Source organism: Triticum dicoccoides, chromosome 1B (assembly GCF_002162155.2).
Source record: "Triticum dicoccoides isolate Atlit2015 ecotype Zavitan chromosome 1B, WEW_v2.0, whole genome shotgun sequence".
Taxonomy (NCBI): domain Eukaryota; kingdom Viridiplantae; phylum Streptophyta; class Magnoliopsida; order Poales; family Poaceae; genus Triticum; species Triticum dicoccoides.
In genome coordinates this window covers 590,323,970-590,345,817 of record NC_041381.1, presented here as the reverse complement: position 1 = coordinate 590,345,817, position 21,848 = coordinate 590,323,970, and positions in this window count along the sequence as shown.

Sequence of the window (21,848 nt, the reverse complement as noted above, 5' to 3'; positions counted from 1 at the left end):
CGCAGGACAGAGGAGATGCCGCCGGCACCGGCGCTCGCTCTGGCCACTCGAGCCACCTCCGGCGAAGCTTGGACCACCGGAGTGCTCAGGACGGCGAGGCGCACCCGTCCCACCACCACACGAACATCGGGGAGACTCGGGCAGGGCGGGACTATGGCCGCGGCGGACGGGGCTCTCCGGGCTCCGGCGAACTCGTGGCCAGAGGCCACCGGAGAAGGAATGGGGCACTGGGGTGGATCTAGGGGACTTGGGGAGGCTGTTGGTGATGGCGGAACGGAGGGGAAGGGCTCGGTTTAACCGAATCAAGGAGGGGTAGAGGCGGTGGCCATGGCGACCATTGGAGGCTCGGGAGCTCCTGGAGCTCAGTCTAGTGGACGGGGAGGGAGCTCGGAGAGAGGCAAGGCTCTACGTGAGCTCGGACGAGGCCGGGGATGGCTTAAATAGCCGCGGGGCGAGGTGGCCGAGCTGGCACCACCGCGGACGCGTGGACGGCATCGCGGACGCGTGTGCTCGCGCATGGGCTCAGGGAAGGTGACGGCGATGCAAAGGGAGGAGCTCACGGGGTAGAAGAGGTCGAGTGACACAGGGAGGAAGACGACGGCGACGAACCGAGCCAAAACGCCACTGTTCGTCCGTGGGCACACGGCGGCGAGCGTCGGTGAGCAAGCGGGCGGAGGGGGAGAGGGGTCCAGGGGGACGGCGACGAGGAGAGGAAGCCACTGGACATGCTCACGGGCGCGAAGCCGACGAGAGGGGAAGGGGGTCCAGCACAAACAGTCACTGGACGCGCTCATGGCATGCCAAAACGGTGGTCACCACCAGTGCTGGCATATGTGGGAGGCAAACAGCTGGCCAATGTTATCTAGTGGTAAGATTTGGGAATGACAAGCCACTCTGGAAACAAAGAAGAGGGCATCTTCTTCAGTTTCCAGACCACAAAGCCACGAAAAAGAAAAACTCAGGTAAAAACCTCGGAAAAACAAAAGAAAAAGAAAGGGCCAAAAATCAGGCTGTCACAAACCTTATCCCCTTAAAGAAATCTCGTCCTCGAGATTTGGTTGCTCAGGGAACTAGTATGAATATTCTGACTTAAGGAAACCGTTTCCAACTCGGGTATCCTTTTTCCTTTATTGATGTTCCCAACTAATTTTTTATCTGACTGGCCCTGGGTGGTTCGCTTTACTGTATCCACATTCTGACGGATCTTACCTGGCTTGCCCATGCTTATATAGGCTCCAATTTGTTTTTAGATCTGCTGACTAGCTGAGTGTGACTTAATTATCACGACTGAAATATATGTCCATCTCACAAATCCAAAAGTGATTTCCGCTGGGTGTGCCACCCGGCACTGACAACCTTTCATGTAATGATGACAAGAATTTTCTGATGAAAATCCAAGCTCTGACTCATTGCATTGGGTTTCTCCACTAAATGCAGGTCCTTTGGGTTCCAAATAGTGAGTTAAAACATAATCGTTTCCTGACAGATTCTGACTCATCACAAAAGTTTCTGAATCATCTTAACCTGTTCCACTATCGTCAGTATCGGATCTGTACCAAATATTTGACTGTCTCCTATCGCGGCCAGCATAAAGGGTTTGGCCCGTATGATAATATCTGCAAACTTGACTGATGGATTTTTTTTTGTTCATGACACGCTATCCATGATGATTCATTTAAGTGAGGACTCAGACTTCCAGACTGTTATTCCTCGTGCCGATTACTCATGCTGTAGGCATACCCATGTAGATCAATACTGACTTAGACTATCCGGGGGATCTGCACCATGGGGGTCGTGTACAATTTTCATACTTGCATCACTGGTCTTGCTCCTTCATTATTGTTTTCTTGGTCTGGATCCTTGGCTGAAAGAGTTGGGCCATATTGTTTCTTTGTATGACCATAGGTATTGTCGGTGCAATTTTTCAGCAATCGAAGTTTATCCTCATTTTTCTGATAGGGTAACCCATTAAATGGCAGGTTCAACACCTCTCAAGCTTTGATCGTTGGGAAATGATCATCTGAAACCCTTGCAAGAAATCGGTAAATAAATCAGTAGCCACCAGAACGGTCTTTCCAACTCAGATCTGGGACATTACTGAAATAACTCAACCCCAGCTCAGGACAGCCGAAAAACATCTCAGAGCTTGAGACCGGGTCGATAATAAGAAGGTGGAAGCTCCCTAAAATAGCCAAAAAGCAGCTATAGGGCTATTGTCACAAAAAGGAACTCAACAGTTGTACGAGACGACCAAAAAGCAGCTCAGACTCGTGACAGTCGTTGAAGAGAGAAACAAAAATCGGCATCCACCCTGGATAGCTAGAAACAGCTCAGATCACAGGCGTGGTGCCGTCATTGGAGAAAAAAGGGGACAAGAGCTCATCAGTATCATTTTCCAGGTTCACGGGTACTTGTATTGAGCTCATTGATGTCATCAATCCTCATAATCCTTTGTCACACGGCAGTGTATACTAGCTTTATTCTTGTAACCATCCTCACGTGGTTGTCAGATCCTCATCCGAGTGATTTGTAAGATCTTTGTGGTATGCTCCTTGCATATATATGAGGACCTGATTCCAAGACAAATGTGTATTCTGACTGATTCTTGATTCTGACCAAAATGTTGCCGATCTGATTCTTGGGATACACTGCCATATGTTGTCAATTCACAGTGTACTACCTTGTACCAATGTCTTACTGAGGAATATTTGCTGGCTTGTGCTCGAAACTTTCATCGGACAGCTTGCTGAAGAAGACCGAATATCGTGCTTCAGACGCTTACCCCCTTAAAGACTTTGCTGGGGAAAGACTCAGTACCTTATGTTGGAAGCTTTTGCGGTTTCTTTACTAAATAAGGCAGAGTACCTTGAGCGAGAAGTCATTCATGTATCGTACAAAGGAAGATAGATGAATTTTGCCTTGGAAGCTTCTCTGGTATCTTGCAAGGGAAAAGTGGGTTGCTTACACCAGAAACTTCTTATTGTGATATGCGGACCGATTTCCACATATACATACCATCTTAATATTTCTGATGTTGATTTCTTGTATGAAATAGGGTTTTGCGGGACTATTCTCCTTTCTGAGTACATGCCATATTTTTGCTTTCTTCCAGGTACATCGAGTTCCAAAATCATCCTCAACGAAAAATTAAACTTGTATCTGAGCCATACCTTTGATAATATTCTGTCAACCTTGCACACAATTTATCTTCTTGCTGATTTAATCATTTTGTTGTGATGAGTGCATGCTAATGCAAACTTGATACTGACGGTCCATCCAGGATTTCTTTTGCATCCAGATAAGATATTCCCAATTTCGCTGCAGTCAGCTGATAATTCCATTCTAGTTAGCTGAGTTTCCAAATATATGCATTTCTTGCTGACTCTTCGGGTCCAGTGTCGGCTAACGAGCAACTTTAATAGGGGAAAATTTGTAACACTGAAGGCCTAAAGGAAGGAACAACAGAAACGACTAAAACAAAAGCACACAAGCATACCACTAATATAACTAATCAAGCAATCATCCCATATTACTACTACTCACACAATAATATGCATGCACACCTAAGCACACAAATCTCGCGGAAACTCCGGTATTGCAGTCTAATATGATGTGACGATGTGCACGATGACGAATAAATGTGTGGAAGAATTGGTGTAAACAGCGCTACACCAAGTGCTAGCTTAGCCAGGTGGCAACCTGAACTAGCTCAGAGGTGAGGACGCACTCAGTAATCATGTAGTGGGACACGAAGGTCGCAACCACATTATTATCAAGCGGACGGAAAAATATCTATACTCGTCCAAGAAATAGGATAGCAGGGAAAAGCTGAGGCTGCTAACATTTCCCTTTCTTGATAACTAAGATCATTAAGGGTTGCCAACACGACAAAATAAAAGAACGATCCGGGATAGACGCATGTCCATCACCGAAATGATAGGCAGGACTGAAAGAAAGACAACGGCGCGATACCTGAGCACCATTTTTTTCAAACAGTGTTGGGATCACTTGACATCACTCTGCTGGGACAGAAATGACACCAAACGCTGAACGAAAAAAAGGAACTGGAGAAATGCAAAGGTTGAGCTGTAGTGGATCCGAACCGATGCCAGCTACACTCACCAGTAAACCGTTATCACAAATACTAAGGCTATATGCATGCTATGCAATCAAACAAATGCAGCAACCAAATGTAAAAAACCAACTGGGGTCTATACTACCGCTTTCTAACGTTCGCGTGGTCTAGGGCATCCTACAACTAGACCTGCTCTGATACCAAGCCTGTGGCACCCCGACTCAGAGAAAACCGGAACACCCCGTATTCCAGCCCAGAGATCGAGATGAAGTGTTCTGGAATACGGCACTGCTTAGCATAGAACAAACCAGCCTTCTATTATTACACGAATATGAATACAAGGTCTCTGATATTACAATGAATAACATCGGTACGGTTGACACTACGCCATCCTCAGTTGCTCTATGCAAGCAGCAGAACAACTCGAAGCAGTGGAATAGCTCTTAGCAGCGGAACAACGACGACGGTGGTGAACTCCACTCCGCAGGGACTCTGGCTGGAACGCTTATCCTAGCTCGCACGAACAGAAACCACGACAAGCAAGCAATCAAATCCGGAATGACCTGCAAATTGGCATGACACGACAGGTCAGTACATTGAATGTACTTGCAAGCTCACAATAACCAGAAGCATTCAAGACAGACAACAACATGGCAATTACCGGTTAAAGAGGAATTAACATGAGATCACTAGAATAAAATGGCATGACCAACATAAACATGATACAGCTTGAACAATATGAGCATATTAGTTCGACAATACTATCATGCAACATGATGACTGCTACCTCTTGAGCACTACTTTGGATTTCCCCGAAGAGGGGAAGATGATGCAGTAAAGTAGCGTAAGTATTTCCCTCAGTTTTTGAGGACCAAGGTATCAATCTAGTAGGAGATCACGCACGAGTCCCTCATACCTACACAAAACAATAGCTACTCGCCACCAACGCGATTAGGGGTTGTCAATCCCTTCACGGTCACTTACGAGGGTGAGATCTGATAGAGATGATAAATAATATTTTTGGTATTTTTGATATAGAGATGCAAAGTAAAAAGTAAAAGGCAAAGTAAAAACAAAGCAAGTAATAAAATAATAGAGATTGATATGATGAGAATAGACCCGGGGGCCATAGGTTTCACTAGTAGCTTCTCTCAAGAGCATAAGTATTCTATGGTGGGTGAACAAATTACTGTTGAGCAATTGATAGAAAAGCGAATAATTATGAGGTTATCTAGGTATGATCATGTATATAGGCATCACGTCCGAGACAAGTAGATCGAAACGATTCTGCATCTACTACTATTACTCCACTCATCGACCGCTATCCAGCATGCATCTAGAGTATTAAGTTAAAAACAGAGTAACGCCTTAAGCAAGATGGCATGATCTAGAGGGATAAATTCATGCAATATGATAAAAAAACCATCTTGTTATCCTCGATGGCAACAATACAATACGTGCCTTGCAACCCTTTCTATCACTGGGTAAGGACGCCGCAAGATTGAACCCAAAGCTAAACACTTCTCCCATTGCAAGAACTACCAATCTAGTTGGCCAAACCAAACGGATAATTCGAAGAGACTTGCAAAGATAACTCAATCATACATAAAAGAATTCAGAGAAGAATCAAATATTGTTCATAGATAAGCTGGATCATAAACTCACAATCCATCGGTCTCAACAAACACACCGCAAAAGAAGATTACATCGAATAGATCTCCACAAGAGAGGGGGAGAACATTGTATTGAGATCCAAAAAGAGAGAAGAAGCCATCTAGCTACTAACTATGGACCCGAAGGTGTGAAGTAAACTACTCACACTTCATCGGAGAGGCTATGGTGTTGATGTAGAAGCCCTCCGTGGTAGATACCCTCTCCGGTGGAGCTCCGAAACAGGCCCCAAGATGGGATCTCGCGGATACAGAAGGTTGCGGCGGTGGAATTAGGTTTTTGGCTCTGTCTCTGATCTGACGGGGGTACGTAGGTATATATAGGAGGAAGGAGTACGTCGGTGGAGCAACAGGGGGCCCACGAGGCAGGGGGCGTGCCCAGGGGGGTGGGGCGCCCCCCACCCTCGTGACCTCCACGGATGTTCCTTGGAGCAGGGTCCAAGTCTCCTGGATCACGTTCGGTGAGAAAATCACGTTCCTGAAGGTTTTATTCCGTTTGGACTCCGTTTGATATTTTGTTTCTTCGAAATACTGAAATAGGCAAAAAAAACAACAATTCTGGGCTGGGCCTCCGGTTAATAGGTTAGTCCCGAAAATAATATAAAAGTGGAAAATAAAGCCCAATATAGTCCAAAATGGTAGATAAAGTAGCATGGAGCAATCAAAAATTATAGATACGTTGGAGACGTATCAAGCATCCCCAAGCTTAATTCCTGCTCGTCCTTGAGTAGGTAAATGATAAAAAAGAATTTTTGATGTGGAGTGATACTTTGGCATAATTTCAATGTAAATCTTCTTAATTGTGGCATGAATATTCAGATCCGAAAGATTCAAGACAAAAGTTCATATTAACATAAAGGTAATAATACTTCAAGCATACAAATTAAAGCAATCATGTCTTCTCAAAATAGCATGGTTAAAGAAAGTTATCCCTACAAAATCATATAGTTTGGCTAAGCTCTAACTTCATCACACAAAGTATTTAATCATGCACAACCCCGATGACGAGCCAAGCAATTGTTTCATACTTTAGTAATCTCAAACTTTTTCAACTTTCACGCAATACTTGAGCGTGAGCCATGGACATAACACTATAGGTGGAATAGAATGGTGGTTGTGGAGAAGACAAAAAGGAGAAGATAGTCTCACATCAACTAGGTGTATCAATGGGCTATGGAGATGCCCATTAATAGATATCAATGTGAGTGAGTAGGGATTGCCATGCAACGAATGCACTAGAGCTATAAGTATATGAAAGCTCAACAAAAGAAACTAAGTGGGTGTGCATCCAACTTGCTTGCTCACGAAGACCTAGGGCACTTTTGAGGAAGCCCATCATTGGAATATACAAGCCATGTTCTATAATGAAAAATTCCCACTAGTATATGAAAGTGACAACATATGAGACTCTCTATCATGAAGATCATGGTGCTATTTTAAAGCACAAGTGTGGAAAAAGGATAGTAGCATTGTCCCTTCTCTCTTTTTCTCTCAATTCTTTTTATTTGGCCTTTCTTCTCTCTTTTTTTATGGCCACTCTTTTTTTTCGTCCGGAGTCTCATCCTGACTTATGGGAGAATCATAGTCTCCATCATCCTTTCCTCACTGGGACAATGCTCTAATAATGATGATCATCACACTTTTATTTTTCTTACAACTCAACAATTACAACTCGATACTTAGAACAAAATATGACTCTATATGAATGCCTCGGGCGGTATACCGGGATATGCAATGAATCAAGAGTGACATGTATGAAAGAATTATGAACGGTGGCTTTGCCACAAATACAATGTCAACTACATGTTCATGCAAAAAGCAATATGACAAAAGTAATGTGTGTCATATGAACGGAACGGTGGAAAGTTGCATGGCAATATATCTCGGAATGGCTATGGAAATGCCATGATAGTTAGGTATGGTGGCTGTTTTGAGGAAGGTATATGGTGGGTGTATGATACCGGCGAAAAGTGCACGGTATTAGAGAGGCTAGCAATGGTGGAAGGGTGAGAGTGCGTATAATCCATGGACTCAACATTAATCAAAAGAACTCATGCACTTATTGCAAAATTTTAGAAGTCATCAAAAACCAAAACACTACATGCATGCTCCTAGGGGGATAGATTGGTAGGAAAAGACCATCGCTCGTCCCCGACTGGCACTCATAAGGAAGACAATCGATAAATAAAATTGTGCTCTGACTTTATCACAAAGCGGTTCACCATACGTGCATACTACGGGAATCACAAACTTCAATACAAGCATTCTTTAAATTCATAATTACCCCAACTAGCATTGCTTTGATATTATCACCTCCATATCTCAAAACAATTATCAAGCATCAAACTTATCTTAGTATTCAACGCACTCAAAAGAAAGTTTCACATATCTTGAATACCAAGTATATTATCTTTAAGCAAATTACCATGCTATTAACGACTCTCAAAATAATCTAAGTGAAGCATGAGAGATCAATAGTTTCTTTAAAACAAATCCACCACCATGCTCTAAAAGATCTAAGTGAAGCACTAGAGCAACAATTATTACGCTCAAAAAGGTTTAAGTGAAGCACTATGAGCAAAACTATCAAGCTCAAAAGATATAAGTGAAGCACATAGAGTATTCTAGCAAATTCTAAATCATGTATGGCTTTCTCAAAAGGTGTGTACAGAAAGGATGATTGTGGTAAACAAGCAAAGACGCAAATAATACAAGACGCTCCAAGCAAAACACACGACATGTGGTGAATAAAAATATAGCTCCAAGTAAATTACCGATGGAAGTAGACGAAAGAGGGGATGCCTTCCGGGGCATCCCAAGCTTTGACTTTTTGGTGTCCTTGTATTATCTTGGGGGTGCCATGGGAATCCCCAAGCTTAGGCTCTTGCCACTCTTTGTTCCATAATCCATCAAAAGAATTCACCCAAAACTTGAAAACTTCACAACACAAAACTCAATAGAAATCTCGTGAGCTCCGTTAGTGAAAGAAAACAAAAGACTACTTTAAGGTACTATAATAAACTCATTCTTTATTTATATTGGTGTTAAACCTACTGTACTCCAACTTCCTTATGGTTTATAAACAAATTTATTCGCCATAGATGCATTGAAATAAGCAAACAACACACGAAAAACAGAATCTGTCAAAAACAGAACAGTCTGTAGCAATCTGTAACTAACGCAAACTTCTGGAACTCTAAAAATTCTACCAAAATATTACGTACTGGACAACTCGTTTATTGATCAGCAGAAAAAATAATCAATGCAAAAGCACGTTTATGTGATTTATTGAATTATTTCTCGTGAGCACAAAGTTTTTGTTTTTCAGCAGAATCAAATCAACTATCATCATAGCTTATCCTATAGGTTCTACTTGGCACAAACACTAATTAAAACATAAAAAAAACATCTAAAAAAAAAGTAGAAACAAAATTTAACACTAAACAGGAACAAAAATAAAGAACAAAAAATAAAATTGGGTTGCCTCCCAACAAGCGCTATCGTTTAACGCCCTTAGCTAGGCATACAAGCAAGGATAGATCTAGGTTTTGCCATCTTTGGTAGGCAAACCATAAGTGGCTCTCATGATAGATTCATATGGTAATTTTATTCTCTTTCTAGGGAAGTGTTCCATACCCTTCTTTAAGGGAAATTGGAATCTAATATTCCCTTCCTTCATATCAATAATTGCACCAATCGTTCTAAGAAAAGGTCAACCAAGAATAATAGGACATGAAGGATTGCAATCTATATCAAGAACGATAAAATCAACGGGCACATAATTCCTATTTGCAACAATAAGAACATCATTAATTCTTACCATAGGCTTTTTAATAGTGGAATCCGCAAGATGCAAGTTTAGAGAACAATCTTCAAAATCACGGAAATCTAGCAAATCGCACAAAGTTTTGGGAATAGTGGAGACACTAGCACCCAAATCACACAAAGCATGAAACTCATAATCTTTAATTTTAATTTTAATAGTAGGTTCCCACTAATCATAGAGTTTTCTAGGGATAGAAACTTTCAACTCAAGTTTTTCTTCATACGATTGCATCAAGGCATCAACAATGTGTTCGGTAAAGGCCTTATTTTGACTATAACCATGAGGAGAATCCAGCATGGATTGCAACAAGAAAATACAACCAATCAAAGAGCAATTTTAATAATTAAATTCCTTGAGATCCAAAATAGTGGGTTTAGCAACATCAAGATTTTTATTTCTTTCAATCCCACTTTCATCAATTTCATCATCAAGATCTAGAAACTCCGAATTCTTAGCACGCCTTATAGGTAAAGTAAGATCATATTCAGTTTCATCAAGATTCATATTGCAAAACAAAGATTTAATGGGGGACACATCAATAAATTTTAGATCTTCATCTTGATTTTCATAGGAATTGGAAGAACACGCTTTAATAAAGGCGTCTTTGGAAGCACGCATCCTAGCGGTTCTTTCCTTGCACTCATCAATGGAAATTCTCATAGTTTGAGAGACTCATTGATATCATGCTTAGGAGGAATAGATCTAAGCTTTAAAGAATCAATTTCAAGAGAAATTTTATCAACGTTCCTAGCCAAATCATCAACTTTAAGCAATTTCTCTTCAAGCAAAGCATTACAATTCTTTTGTGAATTAATAAACTCTTTGACACTACTCTCAAATTCAGAGGGCATCTTATTAAAATTTCCATAAGAGTTGTTGTAGGAATTTCCATAATTATTAGAAGGATTACTAGGACTAGTCGTCAACCCGTGCACTTGCGCGGGCTAGGTATTTGTTTTTAATTTCACGATGAAAATCCATAATATTGACAATCATTCAAAATCACTTTGTGGATAAAGGAAAACTAAGATGTCCATAAATTAATATTATGCTTTGCTATAACCCCCTTTAATATTATGTAAGCACTAATAATCGCGTATGTATCAAAAATCTATTACTCATAATGCACATAGTGAGACTGTAAAATTAACCAACCGGGATACAAAAGCTTATGTTAATGTTCTCACTTTTTAGTGTTATGTGTCCAAATATCCTAACCATGGTTTCTTCATGTATTTAACTTTCATGTGTCGATAATATTTAAATTTAAAATAAGCTATATCACAGTGACACTTGCTATTTGCAAAGCATGTGTGCAACACAATGTAATCAACAATTTCTACTCATTCGTATTAGAGCATTCAGTCAACCTTAGTAATATATAATCCTACATGTGGAAAGTAAAAAGCTGAAATAGCCACATATATATAGTAGTACCATCCAGTATGTTATACATGTCCATTCTTCAAATTAACGATGGAGAATCGACTATTTCTTCTATTCAACATCAAATACAACCAATCAGAAGTAAAGAATGTTTACCTTGGCGAAGGAAACTACATTCTTTCCTTCCCAAGGGTAGTATCTTCAATAACAAACAAATATAAATGATGTATTTTTTACGTCTGATAAGCACACTCATACGATAGAATCTTGACAAATGATGTCCTGAGAGAGGAAAGAAATGAAAGAAACTCTTATGTTTCGCTGATGGACTTTCCCTGCAAAGAAGTAACTTGAGAAAAGTATCTACAGAAGTACCAAGAAATGATAACTCCAATAAAAAATACTACCCCCGTTCCTAAATATAAGGTGTTTTGGGAGTTGCCAAAACGTCTTATACTGAGAAATAGAGGGTGTACTATTTTGATCTTTAATTATCAAGAAGAAAATATTTTGAATAGCAAGCATGACCGGAAGATTGAAATATTTATTGAGAAACTACATTTTAAATACCAATATGTAGCTCCACATTCTCCATATTATCACAGAAAGCAGTCAAAACGGAAACGTAATTACACTTTCTCCTGGTTTGCTGAAAAGGCATATGAAGATAGATTAGAATCGGTATTGGATAATCGTATGGCGTGACAACAATAAATAATTACAAAGAAAGTCAAAACAAAAAATTGTTCGCAAATTAAAACCACAAAACAAATTTTAACGATGGTTAAGCAATGTGTTGTGCCCCCACTCGATGGCCAATACTCCATCTGCCAATGCAACAGTAATATATAAGCACCTACGTTGGTTTTAGAAAGCATGGTAAAACATCTAACTTAAAGTCAAACAGTGGTCAAAACATGTATCCTTAGATGCTATGAAAATGTATTGAGTGTTAATTGCCACATATTTTTTCCTTCTCCGTTTTCAATCAGTTCAGAAAGCAAGTTAATTAAGATGTCAGTACACGCTTAAAAGCTGATTGAAAACAGAGAAGGAAAACATCACTGTACAATCAACATATATAGACTGAAGTGTAATTTCAACTGTACTCTTTAGCTAAGGATGGATCGCCACTGCAAATTTGTAGCACTGAGTATTTGTTTAAAGCAAAACTTGGAGCAATCAGACCAACACCAATATGCATACTGAACAGATGTGTGTAAATAGGCTGAGCGTGCTGATCAAATGGCATCCATGTTTGGAACTGAAACGTGGAGCACCAGTGGAATATGATGATCACATCACGTCATCACATGACATCCATGATCAGGACTGAAACATGGAGCACCCAGTCTAGTACCAATCTAGCTTCTTCTGAGTCTTGTTTGTATATGGGTGAAATAGGAGCAACAATGAGGGTGAACATACAGCCAGACAAACAATGGATAGTGTCACAGGCTGAGAGGGCGCTGCCCTGGTTTGCAGTATGATGCATCATGCCAATTCCGACTACGCATTCATGCATTACAGTGGACAATTATGCGATAGAGGATCAATGTACCAATCTCCATCACTTGTACATGCGAGGCTGATGTTCTGTACATGGCCTATTTCTAACATCGTTGGTGGTGAATCGGAGGACACGGGCAGGACACGCCACGGACCGGTCTGCAGTGGGGGATCAATGGATCAGTATCCATCAGTTCGACGCTAGAGCCTGGTGTATTCTACATGGTTGACTGCTAAACGTTGGCGGCAGTGAATCAGAGGATACCATAAGCGACTCAAAGGAGAGTTCCATATTTAAGCGCTAGGAAGTTGACGGCGGCGACAAATCAGACGGCCCAGGAGTGGTGAATCAGAGGACACCGGCGGGACTCGCCGTGAACCGTTCTGCAGTGGAGGACAATGGATCAATCTCCATCACTTGTACGCAAGAGTCTGGTGTATTCTGCATGGCCGGCTGCTAACATGGGCGGCGGTGAATCGAAGGATACCGATGGGACTCATAAGAGAGATCCATATTTCAGCGCTAGGAAGTCGACGACGGCGACAAATCGGAGGGCACAGCATGCAGGGAGAGATCATTGCTTAAGTTCTAGTAAGGTGAAGATCGTAAAATCCAATCCTGAACCGTAAGAGATCAATCTTGCGCGTGGAGAAGGCTGAGTCCTGTACGGAGTAGGCAATCAATCGAAGGGATATTAACATCTATGAAAGATACAAGATTGCTTAAAAAATCAGACAAAAGCTTTCTTGACGTTGCCGAGACCAGTTTGATAAATCTGTGTATGTAGTGTGGTATCAAGCATATAGTACTATGAGATTCCCCTTGAACAAATCAATGCTTGATTTATTAGGGAAATTAAGGGATAGTGAAGATAGCATTACCTGGCTGGGGGCCATGCAGGGAACTCTTTCCTCATGAGCTGCACTGAGCCACGGGGAAGACCTGCAGCTACCTGATGCCGATGAAGACACCGGTGCTGGTACTGGCGCCCCCTCGAGCTGCGTGAAGGCAACGCCCCGGCTCATCTCGAAGTCGTCGGCCTCGGAGTTGCAGGTCATGAGCCGTTGAGATGGATTCATTGCCATGGCGCCGCCAAAGAAGACATGACGGGAGATTGCAGGAGGTCTGCGACTGTCGGGTAGGAACACGGCAAGATTGGGCGAGAAGACAATTAGATTAGTTTTTTTTCCTTTTTTCCCGAAGGAGACAGTTAGAGCTTATGAGTAGATAGAGTTCTTTTTTGAAGAGATAGACTGCTTTCTTTATGGGAGGGGGGGAAGAATTGGTAGATTAATACCATTTTTTTTCTCAATTGAGCTAACTTTGAAGCCAGAATCATATGGCCAGATTTGCACCGTAATAACTCGGCCCCACCAGATTAACAGTTCTTAATTACTGATTAACGTGGGAATTTTTAGGAAGTCACAAATTAGTATAGGTATAGATAAGGCCTAGGATTAAAATTCCCTCTGTACGCGTTATTCCAAAACTATTCCTACCAACAAAATTTACATCCATAGATTCAATTCTATTCTCAATCAAAGTAGATAAAGGCATATCATTGGGATCAAGAGAAGTATTTTTATTAGCAAACATCTCCATAAGTTCATCCATCTTTTCACTCAAAACATTGATTTCTTCTATAGCATGCACTTTTTTACCAGAAGATCTTTCGGTATGCCATTGAAAATAATTAGCCATAATATTATCAAGCAATTTTGTAGCATCTTCTAATGTAATTTCCATAAACGTGCCTCTCGCAGCCGAATCTAAAAGATTTCTAGAAGCAAAATTTAATCCGGCATAAAAAATTTGTATGATAATCCATAAATTCAAACCATGAGTAGGGCAATTGCGAAGCATCAATTTCATTCTTTTCCAAGATTGGGCAACATGCTCATGATCAAGTTGTTTAAAATTCATGATATTGTTCCTAAGAGTGATGATCTTAGCGGGAGGAAAATACTTAGAGATAAAAGCATCTTTGCACTTGTTCCAAGAATAAATACTATTTTTAGGCAAAGACGAAAACCAAATTTTAGCACGATCTCTAAGTGAAAACGGAAATAACTTCAATTTGATGATATTGTTATCTGTATCTTTCTTCTTTTGCATATCACACAAATCAACAAAATTGTTTAGATGAGTAGCGGCGTCTTCACTAGGAAGGCCGGTGAATTGATCTTTCATAACAAGATTCAGCAAAGCGGTATTGATTTCACAAGACTTATCATTATTATGCGAGTACTTTGGATGAGTACTCACGGTTGCTTTGCTACCCCTTTTCCCCCTTCTTTCTTTTTTCCGGTTGATGCAACCAGATGGTGGATCCCTGGAGTCAGATGCCACCGCTGACAGATACTGCTACGTGGAGACCGCCGACGACCTGGAGTAGTTAGGAGGTCCCAGGCAGGAGGCCTTGCCTCTTCGATCGTGTTGCTTTTGTGCTAGCCTTCTTAAGGCATCCTTGTTTAACTTATGTATGTACTCAGATATTGTTGCTTCCGTTGACTCCTATATATCGAGTTATGTATTCGAGCCCTCGAAGCCCCTGGCTTGTAATATAAAGCTTGTATTATTTTATTTGTGTCTAGAGTTGTGTTGTGATATCTTCCCCTGAGTCCCTGATCTTGATCGTACACATTTGCGTGTATGATTAGTGTATGATTGAATCGGGGGCGTCGCACCTATCTTTCTCTGTGTTCGGTGGATGCCATTTGTTGTAAGAATATGCTTTGAGTACTTGCTATCATGGAAGACTATATGATGATTGAGTATGTGGAGCTCTTACTTAGACTTTGTTGAATAAGTTGAATTGCAATTGTTTGGTGACTAAGAATATAGGTTGTTGAGTTTCAAGAGAATTCATTGTTTGAACCTTAACATGTGAATTGGTTGCTATTTTAACATGAGAAGTTTTACGAGAAAGAATTGTTGTTATGATGCTAGGAAAAGTGATTGAAATTATCATTGATCAAACTTGTGCACTTTGCTAGCATTCACACTTCATAAATTATTTATTTTATCATTTACCTACTCGAGGACGAGTAGGAATTAACCTTGGGGATGTTGATATGTCTCCAACGTATCTATATTTTATGAAGTATTCATGTTGTTATATTATCATTCTTGGATGTTTTACAATCATTTTATAGCAAGTTTATATCATTTTTCGGACTAACCTATTTACATAGTGCCCAGTGCCAGTTGTTGTTTTTTTGCTTGTTTTTTACATGACAGAAAATCAATACTGAACGGAGTCCAAACACAGCGAAATATTTTGGAGATTTTTTTCTAGACCAGAAGACACCCGGTGGGCCAAAGAAGTACCAGAGGGGGAACCAAGGGGAGCACAACCCACCAGGGCACGCCTGGGGGCCCAGGCATGCCTAGGTGGGTTGTGCCCACCTCGGTGGCCTCCCGCACCGCCTCTTCGCCCTATAAATTCCCACATACTCCAAAAACCCTAGGGGATACCCTAGATCTGAAGTTCTGCCGCTGCAAGCCTCTGTAGCCACGAAAAAACAATCTAGACCCCGTTCCAGCACTCCGCCGAAGCGGGAAATCATCACTGGTGGCCACCTTCATCATCCCAGCATCCGCCATAATTAGGAGGGAGTAGTCCACCATCGGGGCTGAGGGTTTGTACCAGTAGCTATGTGTTTAATCTCTCTCTCTCTCTCTCTCTCTCTCTCTCTCTCTCTCTCTCTCTCTCTCTCTCTCTCTCTCTCGTGTTCTTGAGATGGAACGATCTTGATGTATCGCGGGCTTTGTTAATATAGTTGGATCAAATGGTGTTTCTCCCTCTCTATCTTGTTGTGATGAATTGAGTTTTCCCTTTGAGATTTCGTTTTATCGGATTGAATACTTTTATGGATTTGACTTGATATATGTCTTGCATATGAATACCCATGGTGACAATGGGGTATTATATTGATTCACTTGAGATATATTTTGGCACTTAACTTGCAGATTCTCGAGCTGACATTGGGGTAATCTACGCATAGGGGTTGATGCACGTTTTCATCCTACTTTCTTCGGTAGAAATCTTGGGGAACTCTTTGAGGTTCTTTGTGTTGGATTGAGTATTATGAATATGAATTTCTTTGGTGTTATTTTAGTACTAACTCTTGATAGATCGATCGAAAAGAATAACTTGGTGTTATTTTAGTACGAACTCATGATAGATTGATCGGAAAGAATAACTTGGTGTTATTTTAGTACGAACTCTTGGATAGATCGATCGGAAAGAATAGCTACAAACAATTTCTTCTTATGTTCTTCGCTAGATAGGAACTTTGGAGTGATTCTTTATCTCATTTTGAGAGATGGTTATATGATCCAATTAGATTAGCATTGTTGAGAGATTGTACTAGCAAAACTACGGACCCTAGGCGTCATTTTCAAGCATTGCAATACGTTTGTGCTCCGTTTTATCAATTTCTACCTTGTTGTTTTTTATTGTTCCTATTACAAAAATCAATATTTGATATCCATATTACACTTTTATCACCATCTCTTCGCTGAATTAGTGCACCTATACAATTTATCATTGTATTTGGTGTGTTGGGGACACAAGGGACTCTTTGTTATTTGGTTGCAGGGTTGTTTGAGAGAGACCATCTTCATCCTACGCCTCCCACTGATTGATAAACCTTAGGTCATCCACTTGAGGGAAAATTGCTACTGTCCTACAAAACTCTGCGCTTGAAGGCCCAACACAAGTCTACAAGAATAAAGTTGCGTAGTAGACATCAGTCACTAAGAAAAAGGGTGCAACTTCTAATAATAACAAAGAAGATCTTAAGATGATTAGTATTCACCCTGACTTTGTTGAAGTTATAAATGACTCTACTTGCAAAAATGAATTCTTCAATCCTATTCCTAGAAGTATTATTATCGAAAACTTGAGCGCTAAATCTTTGAAGAATTCTAGTTGTGTTATTGAGGAGTTGGAAACTAAAGATGACAATACTTGAATCTATGCATTATGCCTAGCTAGGGGCGTAAAACAATAGCGCTCGTTCGGAGGCAACCAATGAATAACTTTTATTTTTCCTTTTTCTTTCTGTTCTTGAGTGTTTGCACAATTATGCTATTGTGATTATTCTGTTTTTTATGTTTTAATTAGAGTTTGTGCCAAGTAAAGCCTTTAGGGTCATGTTTGGTGATAGTTGATTTGATCTTGTTGAAAAATAGAAATGTTTGCGTGCAGCAAGAGAATTGTTCAAATTCACATAAGAGACAAAAGATTCTGAATTTTTTACACAAGATTGATATACAAATCGCCTACGTTTTCCTAAATTTTCAGAACTTTTTGAATTACATAAGTATGAGAACAATTCACTTCTTTACAGATTGTTCTGTTTTTGACAGATTCTATTTTCGTTGCATTGTGTGCTTATTTTTGATGAATCTATGGTTTGTATCGGGGGGTATAAGCCCTGGTAAAGTTAGAATACAATACGTATAATGCGATAAAAAATTGAATGGGTTTGCAACAATACTGAAAATAAAGATTGGTTTTCTTATACTAATGGATCTCACGAAGGTTTTGTTAAGTTCTATGTGATTGAAGTTTGATGCCTGCTAGAACTACATCGGTATTTCCCCAAAGAGGAAGGGATGATGCAGTATAGCGACGGTAAGTATTTCCCTCAGTGATGATACCAAGGTTATCCAACCAGTACGAGAACCTCATCACACCACGTAAACCGCACCTGCACACAAATAACAAATACTCGCAACCCTATGTGTTAAAGGGGTTGTCAATCCCTTTCGGGTACGGTGCCTCAAGATAGGCAAATAATGTGAGGTAAAAGTGTAGATAGGATAAATAGATCGCGGAACGAATAAATTGCAGCAGGGTATTTTTGTATTTTTGTTTAATAGATCTGAAAATAAATGCAAAGGAAAATAGATCGCAAAGGCAAATATGATGAAAAGAGACCCGGGGGGCGTAGGTTTCACTAGTGGCTTCTCTCGATAAAAATAACAGACGGTGGGAAAACAATTACTGTTGGGCAATTGATAGAACTTCAAATAATCAAGACTATATCCACGCAATGATCATTATATAGGCATCACGTCCAAGATTAGTAGACTGACTCCTGCCTGCATCTACTACTATTACTCCACACATCAACCGCTACTCATCATGCATCTAGTGTATTAAGTTCACGGAGAAACGGAGTAATGCAATAAGAATGATGACATGATGTAGACAACATCTATTTATGTAGAAATAGACCCCATCTTGTTATCCTTAATAGCAATGATACATATGTGTTGTTTCCCTTTCTGTCACTGGGATCAAGCACCGTAAGATCGAACCCATCACAAAGCACCTCTTCCCATTGCAAGATAAATAGATCAAGTTGTCCAAACAAAACCCAAATATCGGAGAAGAAATACGAGTCTATAAGAAATCATGCATATAGGAGATCAAAGAAGACTCAAATAACTTTCATGGATAAAAACATAGATCTGATCATAAACTCAAAGTTCATCGGATCCCAACAAACGCACCGCAAAAAGACTTACATCATATGGATCTCCAAGAGATCATTGTATTGATAATCAAGAGAGAGAGGGGGGAAGCCATCTAGCTACTAACTACGGACCCGTAGGTCTACAAAGAACTACTCACGCATCATCGGAGAGGCACCAATGGACATGATGCACCCCTCCTAGATGGTTTCTAGATTGGATCTTGTGATTCTGGACTCTGCGGCGGCTGGAATTGATTTTCGTCGACTCCCCTAAGATTTCTAGAATATTGGGGTATTTATAGAGCAAAGAGGCGGTTCAGGCGGCACCCGAGGTGGGCACAACCCACCGGGGAGCGCCTAGGCCTCCAGGCGCGCCCTGGTGGGTTGTGCTCCCCTTGGAGCACCTCCCAGGTGCTTTCCTGGCCCACTGGATGTCTTCTGGCCCAAAAAAATCCTCAAAAAGTTTCGTTGCGTCTGAACTCTGTTTGGTATTGATTTCCTGCGATGTAAAAAACATGCAGAAAACAGCAACTAGGCACTATGTCAATAGGTTAGTACCAAAAAATGGTATAAAATGACTATAAAAAGATTGTAAAACATCCAAGAATGATAATATAACAGCATGGAACAATCAAAAATTATAGATACGTTGGAGACGTATCCAGGTTTTCAAGTTTTGGGTGAGATCACGATGGATGAAGGAATAAGGAATGAAAAGAGCCTAAGCTTGGGGATGCCCCATGGCACCCCAAGTTATTATTCAAGGAGAACCAAACAACTAAGCTTGGGGATGCCCCTGAAGGCATCCTCTCTTTCTTCTAACAACCATCGGTATTTTACTTGGAGCTATATTTTTATTCGTCACATATCATGAGTTTTGCTTGGAGCGTCTTGTATTATATGGGTCTTTCTTGTTTTTCCTTTTAGTTTTTCACAAGTATCCTTGCCTGACACACCTATTTGAGAGAGCCAAAATTATGCTATGGTTGCTCTTTATGCTTCACTTAAATTTTATGAGCTATGGAATTTCTCTAGTGCTTTACTTATATCTTTTTGAGACGGCGTGCTTTAATATTTTTGAAGAAATGCTCTCATGCTTCACTTAGATTTATTTTAGAGTTAGTAAATTTTTGAAGAAATTCTCTCATGCTTCACTTATATTATTTTGAGAGATTGAAAAAACTTTATGCTCAAGTTCTTCACTTAAATTTGTTTGAGCTATTCAAAAGAAATTGCAACATATGAAACTAGTCCCAAAATGATAGATATTCAAGAGGGATATAATAAAAACTTTCATGAAGATCATTGGAAAAAATGAACTTGATTCTTTGTAATAGTTTTGAGATATGATGATAGTGATATGTGAGTCATGTTGGTGAATAATTATGCTTTAGTAAAAATATTGGTGTTAAGGTTTGTGATTCCCTATGCAAGCACGAAATTGAATAGCTATGTAATGAAATTACATCCTACTTATGGTGCATTATTCGGTATTAGTTATGCTTAATGCTTGCTTATGTGATTTTTCATTTCTTGGTTGGTTGCTTCTCAATCTATTTGCTAGACTTCACTTGTACTAAGTAGAAATACTACTTGTGCATCCAAAATCTTGAAACCCAGTTTTGCCATATGAGTCCACCATACCTACCTCTATGTGGTATTTCCGTGCCTTTCTAAGCAAATTTCTATGTGTCGTCTCTAATTTTCAAAATGAATTTCCTTTTTGTGTGCCTATACCGCGCATGAAGCGGCAGGGGTGGCCAATATTTTCCATGCTAGATGTGTTATTCTAAAGATGAGTGTTTATTCACTTGTCATTGCACGAGAATACGGCAGTAACAGGGATGCTGAGTCCCAAAATGAAAAAGAAATTTACTTTATGTTGTCAAATAATAAATTCCTTGGAAAGTGTTGTTATGGAAGGCACCCATGGATATGGCTAGCCATGGATTGTGAAAGAATGGTGGAAAAGGGAATAAACTTTATTTTTTGTTTGGGAACCACCTATGATATATCTAGCATGGAAAGTGTTGGGAATTACTCAGTCATTTTCGTTGACGGGAAAATTATGCCTCTCAAAAAAATTATCGCACAATTTTAGCTTTGAGCTCTCGCACCTCTACAAATCCCTACTTCCCTCTACGAAGGTCCTATCTATTTACTTTATGCAGTTTTTATTTTTTATTTGAGTCTCCATGTTATCTTATAAAGCACCAACTACGGAGCATTATGATCATATTTGAGCATTGGATGGAGCTACAATGCGAGTTTGTTTCATAAATGGATCAATGATTGAGCATGATGGGCTAGGGATAACTTTCTTTAGTGTTGATATTTTGAAAGACATGGTTGCTTGTTGATATGCTTGAGTATTGAAATCTTCATGTCAAAACTAGACTATTGCTTTGAACCATATAAAAGTCCAAATGTCCATGCTATGTGATGACCATGTTAGGCCATATTCCACATCAAAAATTCTGTTTTTATCATTTACCTACTCAAGGACGAGCAGGAATTAAGCTTGGGGATGTTGATACTTCTGCAACGTATCTATAATTTTTTTATTGTTCCATGTTGTTATATCATTCTTGGATGTTTTACAATAATTTTATCATTCATGTTGTTATATTATCATTCTTGGATTTTTTGGGACTAGCCTGTTGACATAGTGCCTAGTGTCAGTTGCTATTTTTTGCTTGTTTTTTACTTCGCAGAATATCAGTTCCAGGCGGAGTCCAAACGCAACAAAACTTTTTAGAGATTTTTTCTGGACCAGAAGACACCCAGTTGGCCAAAGAAGTACCACAAGGGAGCCCCATGGGGAGAACAACCCACGAGGGCACGCCCAGGAGCCTAGGCGTGCCCAGGGGGTTGTGACCCCCACAAAGCC